This window comes from Varanus komodoensis, unplaced genomic scaffold, assembly GCF_004798865.1.
Source record: "Varanus komodoensis strain SLA01 unplaced genomic scaffold, ASM479886v1 scaffold37, whole genome shotgun sequence".
In the NCBI taxonomy this organism is placed as follows: Eukaryota; Metazoa; Chordata; class Lepidosauria; order Squamata; family Varanidae; genus Varanus; species Varanus komodoensis.
Window position 1 is genome coordinate 2,779,436 of NW_025335889.1, and position 22,946 is coordinate 2,802,381.

Genomic DNA, 22,946 nt, shown 5'->3' on the forward strand with positions numbered 1-22,946 from the left:
CAACAGCCAAACCTTTAGGACTGCAACCTAAATCAAGCTGAAAACACTCTGTAAAACCATGACATCATCCTGGTATTTATGCCAGAAAAACTCTACCAGCAGAATCCACCTGTGAATATGTGCCACCAGACTGAGATGAAACAAACTAGGAATGTGAAAGGTATACATATATACTCAGCCCTAAACACCTTCACTTCACAGCTACGGTCACATTAACAACAGACCATCATACCAAGCCCAATCATGGTATAAGCACTTGATAAAAGGCATGTTGCCTGATATTGCTGTTTGCATATTTATTTATTTTTTGGTTAAGCAAACAAAATGACAAGTGACAGCATCAAAACAGCACTTTACCTAACCCTAACCCTCCATTTGCTAGGGCTAAAAGACTTTTTCTTTTAATTCCAAACATTCCATGGCATTAGCCACCAAGTCTGACAGAATGTAGGTGCTTTGTTGTGTGTGTTGCTCTGCAGGTAACTTGTCCAGATCATCATGAGTTCATTGATTCTCTCATGGCATATGGCCACAGTTGCTGGCACAATTCTAGGATGGTTGGCTATAGCAGTATTATTATGAAGCCTATAAGTGCATTTACCTAACATCTTAGTATTATTTCTCCCCTCCTGGACTGGTAGTCATTATGCCATTGCTATACTGTTCAATTGGTATACAAAGGATTGCTCTGTAAAAGAAATTCAGATGAAAACACGTTCCACATGAAGAATATCATCTTAGAAAGAAGATTAGAAAAGTAATGCTCTTAAAAAGGTGATGGGATTTGACAGGGAATATGTTTTATATCAGGGTATTCTGAATTTAAGTGTTTTCTATCTAAGAAGTAATACCAAAAAGAAAAAAAATGGAAGACTGCATAAACTCAGTACTTCAACTCCATACTAATATTCATATTATTATATGGAAAGATATGATCAGACAGAGGGGTTACAAAATATCTGAAACAGTAGTAAATGCCATTAAAAATCAGAGCAACACAACTAGAAGCATTATTCGTTTATAAACTCAACTGTACAAGATATATGATTTCCCCAATGCTGTATCAATGTTACAAGGTGAAACTCTTACTATATATTGAAAATGTTTCTTCTATCATCTTCTGCAGCTGAAGAATAGACACAAGTTTGTCACTGATTATGCTAACATTACTTCAAATAAAAAATTCCAAATAGAACAATGAATCACTTGTTTTCTACATCAACCAAGCAGCAGACTGCTTAGAAAAGTGAGAACTTGCATACTGACAAAGAAGACCATGCACTGAAGTCTATAAATCCAATGAATCTAGTTCTGCAAAATTCACCTTCCCTCAGGGTCGTATCTTAGAAATTAAAATGGGTGTAAGACAACCTAAAATAACACTAATGCTTTTGCACAATTTGGAAAAGTTATGATATAAAACCTTCTCCAATCCTGCATTGATATTTATAACATGCAAGATACAAATTATATTTTAGAATAATACTATGTGTTGAAACTGGAGAAGTAAATACTTATTACATTGTTTTTTCCACAAGTAATAAGTAAAAAATGGAACTAACATCCCATTCAATCATCACAATCTAGGCCAGTGGGGTACCTATATGGGGATTAAAAGTGAAGTGTACACATATATATTACTTCCATAGTTGATTCAGTTGCTACAAAAAGCACCAGGGTTTCCTGCAGTACCCTTACTACCTTAAAAATGATGTCTCAAGACCAAGACTACACACTTTCTGTAAATGACTCCTGTAGTATAATGTAATTAATCCTAAGATTCAACCATTTATTTCAATGCAGAAAAAAACATGTATGAAACTAAATACATCTGGATCTTGCATTTGTTTCAACTGAAACAGCCAATTTATTCATCAGCTGATACTATTTAAGACTGAAAAATTCCAGTACACACCTTCATGCCTACAGCCAGAACAAATGACTGACTCTGTCAACTGTATTTTTACCAAGTACTAAATAAAGATACTAAATAAGAAGCAACCTTAAATGGAAGGATAAAGAAACTGTTGCAATGGATCAAACACTGTGGAAGACACTTGTAGCACAATGAGCCTCAGAGCACATAAAGAAGCCTAAACAAAACTATTTAAAAATGTGTTCTTTCCACATAGATTCCAGACTTGTTCGCATACCCACTCAAATCAAGGGAATTCATAACTAAAAAAAGACCCATTGCTTTTAATGGCTGTAACTTATCTGGATCTAACACAGTATTTTAAATTGCCAACCAGTCTTCTACCCCAGAGGCTCTCAAACAGTGGTGGTCCATTCAGGTGGTCTGTGAAACTGCTATGGAACAACCAAAAAAAACCCGTTTGTACTTGATTCTGCACTTGATCTGTTATTTCTGACAATGAGATTCCTGAGCAGATGAATAGGCCAACAAGACACTAGCTTATCAACCACTGAGTTCATAATATGGTGCTGGTGGAGTCCACTAAGTTTTTCCTTGAAGAGTATCATTTAAAGGGTAAGTGTGGGTTGCACAGCATGGCAACCCACACTGCAAGCAAGATACACAGCATGAGTTGTTCACAGAACACTCTATGGTGAACCCAATGGATGGCCAAGCTTGCTATGGATTGCCCTCACCTTTCCTCCACCCTCTCATGCTAGTATCCTATTGTGCAGTAGGACCATCTTATCTCTCCTTGCTGCTCCAATCACGCCCCTTTTCCATGTGCTTTTTTTTTTTTCTGGTGTCCCTTGCCAGGAACATGCTCCACTGATACCCCAACAGCACTTTGAAGTGACCATCACTGACTCATTCCTCTTTCTTAATTACTATTCTGTGTTGGCAGTGAAGTTATACAAATGTACACAGTTTGTAAATTTGCCAGTACGTCTCCTACAAAGGAATGAAATGTAGAATCTTATCAAAGTGCAGTCGACAACATTTATGGACACTGACCAACTGAGGCTGCCTTCTTTGCACACTATTAATGAGCTGACAATTGAAGTAAAGCAGCAGGGCTGGTTGGGGGGAGAGTCCTGAAAGTGGGTGGTTAGTATATCTCCAACTTTTGGGTGCAATCTCATAGTTTCTTCAGTGCTGCCCTGACTCTTCTTAAACTACAGTCCCCCACTTCCTTGAAGTGCTCTGTAGAATGAGCCATATACCATCGACTTACTGCAAACACTTACTTCTCAACCTATCTAGCAAATTTGAGCATTTTGAGGTAGCAAGACCATGAATATATACTTCTTTGTCCCCACCCCCAAATCTTGACAAATAAAATTAAGAATATTTGTGTCACCCATTATTATTTTAATTTAAGGGTAACATGCCAATAAGAGTTGTTCCAAAAGGCCACTTGGTCACCAATGGAATGGCTATCATTGGGAGTGGTGTGCGCAGACTCCAAAAATAGCAAGGGTTTTTATAACTCTTGTCAGGAGACTCTATCACCACATCCCACAACGGGATCAGTCTCCTGAGTTCAGAAGATACAACGATCCATTGGGGATACAACAACTGCTATAACAAAAATTAGTGTTCAGGCTGACCTGTTGTACCAAACCAATCTATAGGAAGTAGATTTTTATAATAATATAATAATATTTCTGTGGTAATATTTTAATGTAGTTGGTTTAGGTTTTTAAAAAGTTAATTTCTTAATATAATATAAACAGGTTTATTTTATTTTGGGAGCTAAAATGCACCATACCAGTGGTTAAGACACAGCATAGAAAATTAATCCAAGCATGAAATATGTTAATACCACAGACAAGTATATAGCAACTTCTTGCTTTTAAAAAATGTGCCACTGTTGTGGCCCAAAGAGAATACCATGACAACTAAAATCAACTAGCAAAGTAGAGGCAATAAAATCAGGTTTCCCAGTGTGATTGGTTGTTGAAAGCAAACTTTAAAAGTAGTGAATTACCTCCAAAATATGCTAAGATTCATGCCCACCCCATGAGAAATGTGATTGTGGGGGGTGGGGTCATAAATTGAGTACCACAAATACAGAAATGGTTCAGTTGATGCCAAATTACCAAGGAAAGTTAAGTGCTGTTTAAACAGGCTCTACTAGCATCTTTTAATAGGCTAATTTATTATCCTTTAAAATCATGTTACAACTGATTATTAAAATCAACTGAGTTTGGGATATGCATTTGTTTTAAGTAATGTTATTTATTTAAATCATACCTATACTTCTTTATAAGAAGCTGTTTCAAGAAATAAAATGTTAAGGGCAAATACATTCTTGACACTGGTTACTACTCACTTGTTTTTTGTTTTTCTTAATAGCAAAACCACATGTATACACTTTCGGTACTGCAAAGAGTTTAACCTTGTGTCTGTAACATTTTTTTTTTCCAAAATGTTACTTTAAATTAATTGATAGTAAAAATTAGAATTAGAATTTTTTATCATATACCTTAGAATTTCTAATGCAACTGATAAGAGTGAATGCAGAAGCAAGTAAACGTTACTGTTAGGCATTCCTATTTTGCTTAAAATCCAGGCACTCTGGGCTATAGCTGATGAGTGACCTTGAGGCAGCTCTCAGAAGGTAGTTGCCATAGCAACACTATCACAAAAGTGGCTCATCCTTTGCAACACACACCAACCTGGTGCATCATGTTGCTAGATATAATACCATTGCTATTCTGTTGCTCTACTGAACCTGTAATATATATTGCAAACGTTCTGGGTAGCAGTTTTGTTTTTTTTAATAGCCCATTGTTCTTAACATTCTTGCCTTTTCAATATACACTTGATAGATACTACAACACAGAGAAAAGGTGTTCGTAACACAGCCTATTCACTGGTATGTTCTTAAAAGCAACTGAAACTTTAAATTAATTTGAGAAGCAGGATATTAGCATTATTTTAATACACATATTTATAATAACCATAGGACACTGTTACCATCATGTTGAGCATTCTCCCTCTTCTCTCACACATTTTGTATTGGCATATAAAAACTAGAGCTCTAAAGAAAACTCTTTTCAGCTATTTACAGCTCTAGTTTGCATATTTGTTTATTTAGACATTTGTATCCTGTCCATCAGCCAAAACAGGTTCCCTGGACAATTTGCAGCATTAAATATATGCCAACAATCAGTATGTGCAATTTTATAAATATTGAACTGATTATGATTTGATTAATTTAACAATCATCCACACAGAACCAGTTAATCACACTTGCTAGATAGAGTAGTTTTAAAAATGCTAAGCCCAAGTTCCCATTCAACTACCAACTCAGTTTTAAAGAGTTACTAGTGCTACAACAATATAAAGCATGGCAAGATGTTCATAGTAAGATTTTATAATCATAATTTTTGGGAAATATTAGACAATCAAACTGGCAAATCCTAAATGTCTTAATGTGCTTAATAATATGAAGAAATCTCATTGATGGCTCCAGCATATTGATACCTAAATATTTTAGACCAACCAGAAGAAAGGCTGGGCTACAAACATTAACAAATACTATTAAACTATTTCCTACATTTAAGAATGATGAAAAAGCATTTGACAATTGTAAAATAACTTGAACTGAATTCATCCAGGAATATTTTTTCCCTTTCCAGTGCTGTAGAATGAACTTAAAGATACTTCCAAAAACTTCACTAGAAACTCTACTATGCTTTATCTGGCTTGTATGCAATGTTAAACCTACTTGAAATAGCCAATTGAGAGGATTGTGAATTAATTTACTTAGCTGCAATGAGTGTGAGGTTTTGGTAGAACAGAAGGATATAAGTCAAATAAACAAACAAGACTAACATTAAATATAATAAGCTATTTTACCTTTATGCAAGAACTGAAAATCTTAAAAGTACATTTAAAAGTACTCCGAATTGCTAGGAACACTAAAGATTCAAACAGACATTCTGAGTCAAAGACTTATCTAGGCTAGAATTCTGCTATCACCACAGCGAACCAGATTCCTGTGAGAATCCCATATATAGAACATGAATGCATTTATATCCTTCCAGTACTAGTACATAGAAACTGGCATGCATAGGCATAGTGCCTCCAATATGGGAAGTAACAAAATATATAGCCATCAATACTAGGTCATTGATGAATGCATCTTCCCAGAATTTCTCTAATCCTCATTTTAAGCCATCCATGTTAGCGGCTATCACAATATCTTATCATAGCAAATTCTTTACATTAACTATGCACTGTATGAAGTATTTTATTTTAACTGTCTTGAATCTTCCATCATTAGCTTCATAGGATGGTCCTGTGTCCAAGTATTACATGAGAAAGATAAATTTCTCCCTACCCACGTTCTTCACACCATGGCTAATTTTGTACACCTCTATTATGTTTCTCTGTGCTTATCTTTTTCCTAATGTAAACAAAAGTTTAATTCTAGAGTCATGTTATTGCATTTTTTCATTCATTCATTCATTCATTTGATCTGTATTGCACCTTTTTCTTTTAAAGAACTCGAAGTGGCTTACATCATTTTCCTCCTGCTGTTCTAAACCTTATCCCCACAACAAAAACCCTGTGAGACAGAGTTTGTGACGAGCCCAAAATCACCCAGTTGGCTCAGGGCTGAGCAGGGACTAGAACCCAGACTGACTAAGTTCCAGTCCCATACTCTAAACCACTACACTATACTGGCTCTTGTTTAACCCATTCTGTAGGAGAGAATGTATCTAATACATGGCTCAGAAATTCTTCCATATCTGCCCTGTGTAGCACATTACTATTACTATTAGTACATTACTATTATTCCTATATTGCAAGTGGAAGATTAACAAGCTTATCCTCACACTCTTAGTTGCTAGACTCTGTCAAAATGTGTGTAAATGTGTCTTATAACCTGCTTGTTAATCAATTTTCACATTGAACTATTCCACCAAAACAGTTTTTAAAGATTTTGCACTACGGATAAGCATTTATTGGACCATCCAAATTCAGCATGATAAATTGTACCTGTTTGTTTTATGTGGAAATGAAGTAAGTTCAGGATTTTCACAGAAAGATTAGCTTTCTAACACTTCTGTCTCTGGACAAGTTCATAAATGCTGCAACAAAAACAAAACAGCCATTTAGTATCAATAAACCTATTCCATTTAATACAAATATAGAAATATGGATTAAGATGCTACAAGTTTTTGGAAAATCAAGCAACTAAGGGCAGAACCCTCACCATTTGCTGTTGAGGCTTCCACGGAGTTACCATGGAGGCTTCCAAGGTTCCTTCGCCTGCCAGGCTGCTACTAGTGAGACAGAAGGAATTCCTCTCTGTCCTCCTATTCTGTCCTCCCACAAGATGGGCCTCTAAGCCCACCTAAAAGAGTCCTGCCAGCGGATGGTGCATAGGGATGAGAGGCCATAGGAAACAATCCTAGGATTTCCCTCCCCTCCCCTGCCTATCACCACAAGTCCTTTCCCCTGTCCCCATCTTTGCCCAAAGCCCTGAATCTTGGAATAAAAGTCTAATTCTGTTATTTGGTTTCTACTTAATGTAGTATGCTACTATCCACCATTAGTCCAGCACTATGGGCCATCCTGGTTCAGACATAATTTCAAACCAGGGCTTTGTATCTGATGACCAAAGTTTGAAGATAACTAGACTCAAGTAATAGAAACAATGATTTGATTCTGGTTTCCACTCTGATTTGCAGGGCAGTCACAAGCCATGGTTTTTCTAATTGGACATAAGAAGGGATATGCTAATTGTAGCATATAAAAGAAGGAAAGTTTTTAAAGGCTTGAGCACATAAAGCCTAAAGCAGCAAAGACAGCAGTACTGTCCTGACTGTATAAAAGTCGTCCACCTGACTAGTAGTGCCAGAATTCAGACCTAAGTCTACTCAATACAGCGCATGGCTCATAGTTGGCCCTAATTTAGTTTTATCGATCACCTAATCAAGATCATTACTGAGATGAGATTATTATTCTGCTACAGTCAATATGACATTATTTAAAACATCCACAGATTAAAAGGTATTTGTTGGTGTAGTTGCTATGCAATCAGGATTTTCCTTTCAACATTACTGTGATTACAACAGAAATTTCAATTGGATGAGTTACCCATGAGCAGTTTGGGACTCCAGTACAAAAATCATGTGAATTATACAAGTAAACTAAAAGATTATCATACAAACAATCCTCATATTGTATATCAACATCAATATTGTACATCAATTCAATCCCCTTTCTTTAACCAGACCATCAATTATTATCATTTTTAAATTGGCATATTACCAAAACCTGCATGTAGAAGCCATTTTAGAATCATAGAACAGTGGAGTTGGAAGGGGCCAGAAGGCCATCAGGTCCAATCACTCCTATTATAGGACCAAGTTGCACCATCCCATTTGGATCACTGTCCAAAAGTCAGATGACTATTTTGAAGATACTGAAGATGAGAAATAGCTTTTGCTAAAAATTACCCTCATTTTCCAAAGTGAACAGCTATTTCCTTTTTAATTCTGTGTCATGACACAGTAATTATACTACTCAGCAAAACATATGCCCTTTATTCTCAGCCCAACTAGTATTTGCTCCTTACAGTCCAGCCCACAACTTAACTTTTAGTTGATCAATTAAATGCCAGTTAAATCTATTAGAAATACATTTTTATATATCCCAGCTTTAATTTCAACTGCAGAATGTAGTTGTACTTAAATAATAAAAGTAAAAAGCCTATTTATTCTCTGATATCTTGAAACTGAAAGAGTTGGCAGTCAGAACTCCAGCTAAGCAACAAGGAAGACTCACATTTAAATGTAAGTACAGAATTAGAAAATGCATTCCAAAAGTAATAATACTCCAAGTATGTTATGCTTTAAACAGCAAGTTAATGTGAACTCATTTCACTTTGGCAATATTGTGAAGCTTACGTGTATTGGTTAATCAAAAAATATATAGCAACATGCTAAATGTCTTTGTAGAAGTGTGTTTTCTGCCTTATAATTCTAGCTAGTTGTCTGTTTATCACAGACTGAATAAGTTAAAATTCCATTCAGAGTGAAAAATGCTGACCGGAATACCAGCAGCATAAACATGCCTGGATGTTACTAATGGAAATGGTGGAAAAATTCACAGGCTGACATCCAGAAAGCATGCTGCTCATTTTCACATTTCTTTCTTCCTGCAAAGCAGTCATTAGATCATGACCTCAAATTTGCTTTGTAAATCCTGGTAATTTCCATTGCTTTTAAAAGGAATATATTTCCCTTATCATTTATATTTTTGGAAGCTAGCATTCTTGCTACAAACGTTTAAAATAAGTATGAATTGCTCTGCATAATAAGAGGCTTTTAACTCAAAAGGAAAACTAGGTGAAGAGGATAAACTGTGACATTTTCATAAAAACAAAAACATGCTGAATTTTCTTTTGAAGATATAGAATTGCAGTATGATTAAGTATGGACAACAACTTCATTGTCAGTATTATCACACAAAAAAACTTCCATGAAGTTTAAGCAGAAAGCAATCATTTAAGTTCCAAAAATGGAAGAAATTTGTATGTTGTTTGCATAGCATGTGTCAATGAAGACAGTTCTGTTTTAACCATTTATTCCTTTTGTAGTATTTTTAAATAGCCTCCCTCATTCTGAGTCCTATTCACATTATTCAGGGTGCTTCCAGATGGAGAACTCCTACAGGTACCAATCAGAAAGCACTGTGCAGCTATACGGTGATCAAATCTCAACTCTGTCTTGTACTTTGTTTCTTGGCCAAGTTACGGGCCCTTGAGCCTCATCAGATTACCTCCTGTGAAACAGGCACTAGAGCAGAATATAGTAGGTGTACATACAGCCTTCAGAGACATACAAAAATCATGAACCAGGACAACATCATTTCAACACTCAATAACTGTACAAGCCCATTAATTTCGATAGTCCATGCCTCTGTCTGTGTGCTGATCAAACAAGACAATTCTTATAGGCAATACTGAGGGAAGGAGCTAGCCACTGTTAAGATAATGCTATGATACGGTACAAATACATGCATATTGGGGGTGGAGGTATCAAATGGGTGTTATCAGCATCCTCTGTGCCCCCTCCATCATGTTTCCTGCTGAGAACTGTTTCTTCACTAATAAGATGCAGCCATTATCCTTCCTCAGCATTTGATATAACAGCACAGATGCAATTGTATTAAAGAGTGTTCACAGTATAGGATATTACATTTATAAATGTCTATAATTGTATAGGTTATTACATTTATAAGTGTTAATTTTCCTCAGAGTTCTTGTTATGTGCATGCAAATTTATCTAATAGAACAATCGAATCTAATGATCAATCCATTAAAATTAATTTAATTGCAGCCCTAATTAAAATGTATTGCTTTGTAACTAAATATATCCTATACATCCAGGAACTTAATTCAATACCTTTCACTATGCAGTCTACATATTCCTTTGCACTAATAATGGGACTTTAAGCTGATAAAATTATGTAGTCTAGAGACAAGACAGAATGTCACAGAGAGAGGAAGGGGAAAGTGGTGATCAATTTGCACTTCATCAGAAGTACCATTGAAAAATATTGTACGTATTTGCAAGTAAACATTATGTAGGAGAGTTACAAGCCAAAGGGCCTAGACACTGTCTGGAAGGCCATAGGATAATTTTGATTACAAGATCTGAGGTTGGATAAAGAGATCCAGCTCTGGAGCTAGAAATCTACACTTCAATTTCCTCACCAGAATTTATAGCTGGTGTGGAAAGATCTATGTCAGCGGCATCTCCAAGGCTGAAAAATCAAACTCAGAAAGGGAAAAACTAGGCAATACTGGGAGGAGTCTAGGCCTGCCAGGATACAATGTATCCTGGATATCAAAGGGCCTCAACCAGTGGGTAAAAACAACCATCCTGCTAAAGTACAGAGTCTATATCCCTCCCCCCACTCTGTACTGAATGCTTGAAAGTATCCAGGTTAGGGGTTTAAAAGTATCAGGTGTACAATCAATAGGACAACATCCTAGATCAGTGGTGGCGAACCTATGGCACGCATGCCGCAGTGGGCACGCAGCACCCTCTCTGTCAGCAGGCAAGCCAAGTCACCCCAGCAGCCAAGCATCGGATAACAGCGCACATAGGGACCATGCACATGCTCGAAAAGGAGTAGCAGCGCCATGCAATGATGTCATGAGGCGCAACTCATTAGCCAGGACTCATCCGAGATTTTGCATAGTTGCTCAATGCGCTACCAAGGGGGGGGGGGGGGGGGGGGGGAGGGAGGGAAGGAGGGAGGAAGGGATGCTTGGACTGGCTGTGAGTTGTTTTTTCTAAACTAAAACCTCAGTATTCAGGTTTTATTGCACTTTTGGCATTTTGCAATAAATAAGTGGGTTTTGGGTTGCAGTTTGGGCACTCAGTCTCTAAAAGGTACGCCATCACTGACCTAGATCTACCATCATACAAGCAAATTTGGACCCCTGGGCATAAGGTCCTGCACTCCTGATCAAGGGCAATCAGTTTTTCCAACAATATCTAAAGCTGTATGGCCACCACTTCCATCGCAAGTGCCTTCCCTATGAAGTGGATATCAGCAAACCAACAGTAGTCATTAAGAACCTCTGCGACCAATGTTGGTTTCTTGAAAAAGAGGTGTACCAGAAACATCTTCAATGCATCAGACGCTTGCCCCTTTCGAAGTAATACATTTACTACACATTTGACCCTCCTGACCAGTCTCCCTCCCTCCCAACCCGTTCAGATTAGTGTAAAGTGCAGGGGTTGAGACAGCAAGTAATTGGAAATGCTACTTTAATTATTTGGACCAGATTATCAAGTCTAAAAAACTAAAACTGATACCATAAAAGTAGACCTGATGAAGCATTGGATTGCTCCTTTGGACTTCATCAACTTTAACATCTATGTTGGCAAAAGACAAGAGATTCTGTCCCAAAAGTGCCTTGAAATTTATCTCAGTAGGTGTCTGCATTCTAACACTCCATTTGCTATTGTAGCTATTAAAAGACCCCAGACTATCCAGATCAGCTTTTAAACCATTTGGACAATGACTCTTATGATCCATCCTTACATTCTAAAAACACACTTACCCTTTGACAATGTGTGTTACCTACGGGATTTACTTTGTTGTATCATGATCTGTAGGCATAACATCCCATCTCTGCTTTTGTTGTCTCCTAACATTGTAAGCTTTGTACAGTTTGGAGCTTGGGGTCTAAGAGTCTGATAAAGTAAGTGCATATTTTAGAAATAGAAAATGAGTATTACACAAAAATGTTGAATCATTTATCACTAAACATTAACCCCACATTAGGTTCCTTTTAACAGATATAATATCCAATGTGTTAGCTGCTTGCTTTTCTGCATAGCCACAACATTGCCTAATATAGTAAACCTATTTTAAGCTGTTAATCAGAATAGCCTTTTAAAAGACTACTACTGGGAAAAATGAAATCATTCCAACCTAAATTAAAATGATTCCTCAATATTTTATTATGCTATTGTTAAATAGTTTCATTCTCTTAAGCAATCCAAATAAAAAAGCACTTCAGCTGCAAACCTATGCACTCTTACCTGAAAGGAAGATGCATAGGAAATAGCTAAATTTGCTTCTAAATAGTACATGCATAAGACATAAAGGAAACCCACTGATTCAGAGGAAAAGTCCACATAGTTCATCATCTTGTTTCCCAGGGGCCAACCAGATACCTCTGGGAAAATCCTGCAGCAGGGTGTGAAAGCAACAGCTCTCTTGTTGCTCCTCACAGATACTATTCAGCAACATACTGCCTCTGAGCCTTGAAGATCTATACAGTATAGCTATGACAATAAGAGCAATTAATCTAACATGTGCATGTGAAAACATTTTGCACTTATGCATGGAAAAATGTTTTCCACCTTTAAAAGATAAAAAGTCTAGTACCCCTTAACACAAACTATACTTCCAACACACTGCAAATCATCCAAATTATGGAGATCCATAAACGGATGCAAACAAATTGCAAGATAGCATGGATATTTATGAACAAAAAATAGCTTCTGTGTATGCTTCTGATAAAATGACATTTTAAGCTACACTCTATAATTTCTTCCCAATTTACAGACCCTAAATGATAACAAAATCCATCAATACAATGGGAAACCTAACCAACTCTATTTAACAGATGGTTTCGCTATTGAAGTAAAATAGCAGCATTACAATTCATGCTTACTGTAGAAAATCAACTATACCTACACTATTATTATCAACTAATGTCTATACTCTCCAAAATAGCCAAAATCCCCTGGCTTTTATCCTAACTGTATTATAGCCCTGAGTGTTGGCATGCCTACACTAAAAATTTAAAATGGGTCATTTCCTCCATAAAGAACTGTAATTGTAGCAACAGCCAACTTTGCCTAATAACCCTAGGTAAATTATCACTCCCACCTGTGTTTTGATAGAAAAACCCCATGATCAATAAGCCTAAATATATCTACAGTGCACATGTTCTGCAACTTAGCATGGAGCATACTGTAATTCAGAACAGGGTAAGAAATAAAGCAATTCAGCTCACAATAAATAATCAATCAGTCACTCAATACTAATAACTATACCAATCCCCTAATGTGCATGTGCATGAACATGAAGACTTATGGGAATGTTGAGTTTGTTTCAGACTACAGAAAAATCCTTACAGTTGGTCATGTTTCCTTGTTCTGACAAATTCCCCCATATAGCAATGAGGGGATTTTCTTCTTTCCCCATGTTCACTTTTTGAAACATGCATGACCACCAGTCATTTGGACTGGGCAGATGAAAGTCATGGTGTAAAGCATCAGGAGGGCAGCAGATTACCTACAGCTGTGATGGCTGATCCCTCTTTGGCTCAGTCATCAAATTAAAGGGAGACGGCAGCCATTAAATTAGAAAACAAAGACTTGGAAAGGTAGCAATGAAGGAATTGAAAAAAAAATCAAATATAAGGATGCTTCACTGGAGACCAAGGCGCACTATTGTATTTCCCATTTCTGCGTATGGATGTGAAAGCTGGACAGTGAAGAAAGCTCACAGGAAAAAAATGCGTTCAAAACATGGTGCTGGAGGAGAGCTTTCTGAATATATTGGACTGACAGGAAGATTAACAAGTGGGCTCTAGATCAAGACAAGGCAAGATTCACTGGAGAAGACAATAAGGCTAGAGGAATTCCAAGGCAGAAGAGGAAACCAACTATGAAATGTCTAGATTCTATAAGGAAAGTCATGGCCTTGAGTTTAAAAGAGCTCAACAAGGCTGTCAAGGACAGGACACTTTGGAGGATATTCATTTATAGAGTTGCCCTAAGTCAGAGAAAACTTGACAGCATGTGACAGCATCAACAAAATTAGGAAACATAACAGAATCAATCCTGTTCATACAAATAGTTCAGGCATAGGCAATCTGGTACCCTCCAGATATTGAGTCATAATTCCCATAATCACACATGTAGGCTGGAATACAGCCTAAAATACCTAGACTACAGAAAGTTGCCTATACCTGCCATAAATGATCCCTCTTTTATTCAACTAAACTGTAATTAGGACAGAGTATCTAAAGCAGCATGAGTGCCACTGCCTTGAATAAACTATTCCCCTTTTAAGCTTAAATCAGCACCCAAGAAGACCATAACCTTCCTCCTCTCTGTTTTTAGTCTTTGGACGACACTGCAAAGCAGGTCAGGCTGTGACTCAGTAAATGCCCTAAAATCACCAAGTGAACTCCATGGAAAAATGGTGGCCAGAACCCAGATCTCCCACTCTAACCACTGTCACACTGATTATATAATGGAGTGCTGTTAAGACTAAAATAAATGAAATTTCTCTGGTAGCAGACTTTGAAGGTATGTGAGAATTAGTAACAACACTTCTTTGGAAGTAAAATTTCCAAAGCAGTTCAGCTATCAATCTCTTGGGGCCACTAACTCTGTATTTTGGATTGACTCAATATGTAGGTCCACTCTGCAATTTGTTAAGTCATGTTGAGAAAAGTCTGTAAGAGAAAAACTCACTTAAGACATTCATACACAGACTGTCGTTATAATATATATTTTAGGGCACTTAATAATAGAAATGTATAAGCAGTCAAAAAAACAAAACCAATACAATACCAGTACTTTAAATGCTAGAGTGAACTACAGAATAAAACAACCAGTGTTTAAATCCACTGAAGAAGAGTTTTTAAAAAGTGGAAGAGTAAACCAATTTTTCCCGACATGCAGAGTCAGGTATCCAGATCTGAGGACATACTGTGTTTCCCCAAAAATAAGACCTACCCCGAAAAACAGACCTAGCTGTCTTTATTCCCAGGGCCAGTGGAGAACATAAAGAGCCTTTTTAAACTTTATTTTTTAACTTAACTTTAACTTAATGCACTGTGTGGAGGAAACATGCTTATGCAGTTCTGCTCCTTCCACTCCTGCGGAGGGTGCAGAGCCACATAAGCCATTGCTTCCTCTATAGCACCGGCTCCTGTCACAGGTGGAGTACATTTGGCATCACTCCGCCTGGGACAGGAGCTGGCGCTATAGAGGAAGCATTGGCTTAGCCAGCTCTGCTCCCTCCATGGGTACATTTGGCATCACTCCGCCTGGGACAGGAGCTGGCGCTATAGAGGAAGCATTGGCTTAGGCAGTTCTGCTCCCTCCACACAGAGCCGCATAAGCCGATGCTTCCTCTATAGCACCAGCTCCTGTCACAGGTGGAGTGATACCAAATGTACTAAATGTACATGTATTCATGCTGTTGTACATGAATAAGTGTGGATTTTGTACACATTAAAAAATAAAATAAAAAACAAGACCTACCCTGAAAATAAGACCTAGTGTTTTTGTGACCCAAAAATAATATAAGACAGTGTCTTATTTTCGGGGGAACACGGTAGTTCCATAATTGAAGTACCATAGCTGAAGATGCCCTCTCCCTGGTCTCCAGCTGCTTTCTACCTAATATAAGGCTCTAGGATCTAGCAAATGGCCTCAGTGGAAGATCTTAACACCTGGACAAGCTAGTGTGAGAGAAGGTGTTTCTTAAGGTAACAGTTTGACCATCTTGTTTATTCTTCTCATCATAAGAAAAGGAAGCCATGAGGTTTTAAGGGTCAAATCAAACACAGCACCTTGAACAAAATTAAGAAATAAATCTGTGCCAACAAAAGTTTTTTTCAAAACTGGCAAAATATGTTCTCCCAAAAATGTATGTATCATTTGTAATGGTAAAACAGGTAGGCAACCTTTTAGCTGCAAAGGATGCCTGCAGGCACTTCATGTAAATACACATGCACATACATTTTCTGGAAACAGTTAAGCTGAGAGTTGGTGAATGGCCCAGTCACCCACCGAGTTTCATACTCAAGAAGACACTTGAATCCAGGCTTACCCAGTCCAACACTCTATGCTCTATACCATGTCATTTTTCTTGCCCTTTCCACTCCATTCTGTCCTTCTGTACAACCATTTTAAATTACTTTCTCCTACCCCTACTCCAACTAGTACACTTACATAGAGCTCAGCTTGAAGTTTTTGCAGCTCCTGTCACACACACCAGCAGCACCATGTCCAACCAATTTATAGAACACTCAGACAGCAGGAATCATAGGGTTCGCTGACAGGAAAGAAAGTAAAGATGGCCATGGCAACTGATCACAGGAGGGGCAGAGTAGGAGATACTGGCGGTAGTGGTAGATTCAAGGGCCAGAGTTGTTAAAGAAGTGTGGATACAGTTCTATAAGCAGTTACAAGTCTTATAAACTGGCAAGGAAGAAGGAATAGCTATTTGTGGGGTGAACAATATACAGCTGAGTGCAGGAAATGCCTTTGAGGTTTACATGTTCTTAACCCCACCATTTAGAAAAACATGAATATGGATTAAGTATCCCTTAGTCACATGATTCAAAACATTCTTTACTCCTTTAGCAAAAGGTCTGCCAAGGCTTACCAACCCTGTTGCTTTCTTTAAAACAAGAGCGATTAAGCTTGCCACCAAGTATCAAAGCTTTAAATCAAAAACAAGATTTAAACAAGAGACAGAACTTATTCAGGCAAGTATTTAAAATGACAACCCTGCTCGCATCAATTATATACATGCTTGCCATTTTTTAGCCCCAACAAAGTTGATATGAAGGTTATTAATGGTATCAGACAATTGAATCCATATTAATTTACTTAAGATTAATAGCATCACCACTTCAGACCATCTGCTTAAAAATTAACAGTTATGTAGTTTTTCAATACTGGATTGATTCAATAGTGAACGGTTAAAGACTACATCTTACACATTATAGCAAAAGAAGCCCATTTTAGGATTTCAGAATGGGCAAACTGGACAGTATATGAACAGCACTATCTACCAAAGTGGCTTTGTCATCCTGTGATAAGTTGTATTTTTTGGATAAGAATTCAAGTGTGATTTAGGCTACAACCCTATACACATCCTATTTAACAGAATGGGATTTAGTTTCAAGTACATGTGCACAAAATATACATTTTATACATTTTAAGATGAAGTACTGCACAGTTTAGGACAATTCTGTAACTGAAACAGTGTCCTTCATTTAAAAGTTGGAGGTAAATAATGGCAAGCATGTATGAAAAGGATTTGAGTGGGACTGTCATTTTCAAATAATATGATTATTTATTAGTTAATTTCTATAATGCCCAATACCCAAAGCTCTCTGAGCAGTTTATAACTAATATTTCCCAAATTTTTCTCTTAAGCTCTATGACCGATGAAGGAGCAATCACCGGTTGTAGGGTAAAAGTGGAAGAGCATTAATTAAAGCAAAATGCTACAAGAAAGCTGCATATCATAACTGTCAGGGGCAGTGATCTGGTTCACATGGAATGACAACTCATCAGTTTAAAAATGGTTATCAGAAAGAAGTGAGAAAGAGCATGCGCTCTTCCACTTTTACCCTACAACCAATGACTGGCTCCTTTATAGTTCATAGAGTGTGATGTGCAAGCCCAGGCTACTGGGTTGCTTAGGAACTAAAAAATTCAGCAGTTAGTTTTTTAGTTCCTAAGCAGCTCATGATTTGTTGTTTGGTCAACAACTGGGTTGCTTAGTCCTACAGCATTCCAGGGATGTAGGTTTGCACATCACACTCCATGAACTATGAAGGAGCGAATCATGGGTAAAGCAGAGGAGATGGGTGTGCTACAGGCTCATGCATGAAAACTCAGCTGTTGTTAAACTAATGGGTAGTCATTATGTATGAACTGAGCCATTATACTTTCAATACCAACTACTGAAGAACATGACCATAGTGAGATTCCCACAGTCATCTGATTGACTACTATAGCTCTGAACTGGGGCACTCCAGACATTTTGACCTTTAGCTCCCATCATCTATGATCACTGGCTTTTCTGGCTACAGTTGACTGTTAACTAATGCCATAACCTTTGTTTTGTACTTTTTTGCTGGTTATTTTATTGTTATTTTTTAATGTGTTCTGGTATTCATTCTGTTTCTACAGTATTTTATCTTACGGTGTGAGCCGCCCAGAGGTGCTGTGGCACAATCAGGCAGCATATAAATGTTTTAAATAAATAAAAGAGGACATCAGACCTGGGAAAGCCAAGATAGATAGTTAACCTGATCCAGCACAGGTCTTCTATTTCTGTGTTCTCAACAAATGATTCTTCATTAAACCAGCATCTAGTTTCCATGCAGAACCAGGATCAGAACAACTGTGCCCTATGAAGTGACCGGTGGTGTCTACAGATAATATTTTCTACACCTAAAGGGTATCTTGTTGCCAGCCCAGCCTTAGGAAGTCTTTCCATGACCTGGTCATGGATTCTTGAGTTGTAGGGAAGAGGAATATTCCTTTCAGAATAAATTTGAAGCAACACAGGCTGCAAAACTGAGCACTGACTAAAAGAGGTGGAGACTTAGTAGTCAAGAGAAAGTTTCTAAAAACAGAGGATTTCAGTCAGTTGTGCTAAACACCAATTGCTCTAAAATTGTCCTTGCCATACATGCTGCTTGTTTAGGCCATGATACTCATACACTCCAATTCTATGAATGTTCAAATCCCAGAAACTTCAGTGCGAATTATTGTAACTTAAGTACGTTTAACAGTACAGCCTTTATTGCATATATTAGAAGATATAGCTAATATTGTAAGGTATTATCAGCAAATCATTTCTAAAACTTTATTCTGGAAAAAAAAACCTTTTAAAATTCTGTATGATTTACATATCAATGTGTATTCAATCTTTGTTTTTCTGTACAGATTTTGCCATACTACCACAATAAATTGGATTACTGAGTTATTAGAAAAGCACCAAGAATGCACACTTCATCCTTCTCATTATACAATTTTCAAAAGTCATTTTGTTCACACATCCATTTTAGCTGGAATTTTAAATTTGAACTGAGCATCTCTTCCTGCATAATAGCACCATTTGAGAAGCTCATAGGTAACTGTCAATTTTAAGCAACTGTTCTAATGCCAAAAAATGTTCAAATACTGTATGTCACAATAGCAAATATTAGTACAAAATAATATTTGACATGCTCAAGACAGTGTTTTCCCTGTTGTACTCATAATATTCACAACGTGTCTCAAACTGCTTTGTGAAGACAATGCAAAAATAAGATCTTCGATTACTGCTCATATTGCTCATTTATATGCAAGACCTGAAGCAACCTCCAATGTCAGACTAGTGTCCGATATCATTTTAGAGTTCTTCTTACAAACAATGTTTTCCCTTCCTCAAGTGTCTTATTAAGTATATTTTTGGTTCTTACCCAGTATCTACATAAAGCTAAGCTGCTTTTGTTTGCAATTTTATACATGATATACATTATTATGCTCTGCACAGTATAAGAATACTGCTCCTTGTTATTCTATTGTGATCCAGGCTTTCCTTTTCTAGTCTGCATTTTGGCTTAGCTATCTGATGTATATCTGATAAGGGGCTGCACTCAGAACACAATTAACATACAATGACAAGTTCTAAGTTAAGGCATACAAATCAGCTTTACCTAATCTAAGATTTAAATAGATATTAAATATTTAAAACAGGAATTTAACAGCTTCTTATAATGGTTTCTGAATATGTGTGTTGAAAGCTATGGCTCCCTCTAAAATTGGTTTCTTCCCTTCTCTATACCCTACTGTTACACTTATTATTTACATGCAAGTTCTTTATTATGTCAAATTAGTCTTTTTTCCCCCAACAAAATGGATTCGAGAGTGAAAACTAAAATAATTTTAAAATGGCAACAGACTAGATCCACCTATTGGCATTCAGCATCCCAAGTCCTATTATTAAACACTTTAGGAAGATATGCCTTGCAATATCTAACAACCATCAATATGTTGCTCTGAGGTTTTGCCATTTAAACTACTCAAACAAACCACACACTATGTCTATATCAAGGAAAGTGGGTGTAATACCTTCTCTTATGACCAGACATGTCTATTTTTTATGAAGAGACAATACTAATCTAAGGCTGTCAAACAGTAAAGGAAGCAGAATCTTGATGTCTGTTAGATTTAGAATGCTCTTCTTGTTTTAATTATTAAAAACATTCATGTATTTGCAGAAACGATTTCTGCACAGTACCTAAAATGAGCAGTCAGCTCCTTTAAAATAACATGGCTAGCTGCGTTAGGAAAGCAGGACTGAAAACAAACATTTTCTTGAGAAACTTGGCAAAGCAAAGAGACATGCTTGAATCGCAGCCAGACGGCACCTTGCACACGAGCAAGGCAAAACTTTAAACATGCACTTTAAAAATAATAAATAAATAAGCTGCAAGATTGCTTCCGTTTCAGACACTATCTCAACCGTCAAGGCTCTGTTCTCCCCACCCACCCCTTTGCCTTTACAGTTGTTACCCTGCTAACAAGCATGAAAACGGAAGCCAGCGTCGCTGCTCATTATCCCCAAATGCTCGCCATGGCCAAGACACACAACCCAAGTGGGCAAGAACATCAAGCATCTTCTCACCCAAGGCAGCCTCTCCCGCTCCTTCTTGGAGAAAGAGTGCAAAACACCACGTTTGAAACTTACCAAATCCGAGCGTAAGGGAAAGGCAAAGTGGGGTTTTTGGAGTTTCCTTAGGAATCCCTCGTCTCTATCCGCGTCCGAAATTTACCTGAAGTTAACCCGCTGCCCGCCTCTCATATCCCATTTTCACCCAGACTCAACAATAGATAAGGAGGCGGAGGAGGAAGCAGCAGCATGACACTGGTCTAACAGGCTAAAGAAACCTCTCTCCGAGAGCCAAAATTCCTCTTCCCATTCCTTCCAGGCATTCATGAGATACGCCCACCCAAAATGCACGTGAACGGGGCCGTAAGGTCCCAAGAAGTCTTCCCACGGACACACACACCCGGAGAGAACTCCAACTCCGACCAACACCGCCTCATGAAACCCTTCTTCGCCCAACACCGTGAACTCCTTAACTCGCCAAGAGAAGGAAATGTGCAGAGAGAGCCTTCTCAAGACAGAAATAGCAGAGCCTTCGGCAACCTCCCGCACTTTCTACCTGGCCAAGCATTCCCTGAGAGGCACCCTCAACAGCCCGCAACCCAAGGACGCCCCCCGGTGGAAGAGACGGAACTAGGCTCGCCTCCCAAACTCCCTGCCCTCGTCTCCTCTTGGGTGGGAGTCAACCGAATACCTCGTCCCCCTCTTTTCTTAAAGCCCTTTTTGTCTCCTCTCCTCTCCGCCGCCCCATGCGCGAACGCACTCACCGGGGAAAGGAGCCGAGCGCGCCTTCTGCCCGGGGTCTCTCTGCTCCCCACCTCACGCTCAGCTAGTAGCCGCCATTTTGATTGCTGACTGGATTTAAAATAGGAACTAGCCTCCTCAAAAGCAGCCGCCAGCTAGAGCCGGAGTCAGACCGGCAACCGCGTAGTCAGCTGGGATTTGTAGTTCACAAGCTTGCTTATGGCAGGTCTAACACGGGACATACTGCTCCTGTTACTCGAAAGCAGTATATGGCCGCACATTGTTTGAGCCCGCCCAACCCGCAAAGCCCTTCGGGAGTTGTAGTCTCGCTGCGCTAGTATCTAACACGCACACACTCGCTCTTTCCCAGCCCCCACAAACCCCAACACTTGACGAAAGTGTGTTAATTAGCACTAAACCATTGTGATCCCGGACCTCTCCAGAAATTAATCCGGTGGTCTTATATTTTGATGTTGAAATCTGCCTGAAGGCTCCAGAAACATGTTTGTTGAAATGAAAATGCATAATACTAATTATAATACCGAGTACGATGATTTTTTTAAATGCCCCTCCCAACGACAACAAAAGTTTAAAGTGGACGTCACAGAAGGAAATCAGCAGCTCTAATCTCTGGATAGAATTTGAGTACTCCAGATTTCAGACATTTACAAGTTTCCATGCACTTACTATAGCCACAGATGGGAAAAGAACTAAACGATACACAGCAACTCATTTTTGTTTCTTTTTGTGTTGTTTTATGAATGCCTTCCAAGACTCAACTCTTACTCATGACCATGTGCTGCACTGTAATGCTAATGGAAATCCCACTAACGAAAGTACACTGGTACAAAATCTGTGCCACCAATTGGGCTAGATCCTCATGGTTTTCACACAGAGTCCACCCAAAATTATACATTTATCATGCCTTACCAAATCTGCAGACTGCATCACAGAACTCAACAAAACCAACACTGAATGACAATACCTTACTGAAAAAAACATGGATCTGAGGCATGTGGTACATTGAGACAAAGGCTTCCCATAAAGTGCTAACAATCAGAAAAAATGGGCAGCTGTTCCTTGTTTTTTCCTTTAGCCAATATTCAGCATTAACAAATACAGAAGAAGTGGTGGCAAAGCACAGGAGGGTTACAAGTAGAAGATGATGATGCCTGAGCTGGCTTCCAAAAAAAAAAAAAAAAAGTGAATAAGGTGATGGTGTCATAAAAACCTTACCTAAGCAGCATACCCAGGTATTCATGGATTTCCCTTAATCCATTATAAACCACATCCAGCATTTTATGGCATC

At 38.1% G+C, this 22,946-nt stretch overlaps 1 protein-coding gene across 16 annotated transcripts in view; it reads right to left on the minus strand.

Annotated features, from left to right (window-relative positions):
- Positions 1-21,774, minus strand: part of NCOA3 (nuclear receptor coactivator 3) — a 112,772-nt gene extending 90,998 nt beyond the window's left edge. For 9 of the 16 annotated variants that reach the window (XR_006415694.1, XM_044440357.1, XM_044440348.1 and 6 more), the window contains exons 1-2: positions 21,661-21,774; positions 6,932-7,023 (exon numbers count right to left, since the gene is read on the minus strand). The gene's annotated coding sequence lies outside the window, so the exon portion shown is untranslated. Of the gene's footprint in view, positions 1-6,931; positions 7,024-20,974; positions 21,139-21,660 lie in introns of those variants that run through there. The other 7 variants (XM_044440356.1, XM_044440350.1, XM_044440343.1 and 4 more) reach the window with 2 other exon arrangements.
- Between the last annotated feature and the right edge of the window lie 1,172 nt (positions 21,775-22,946).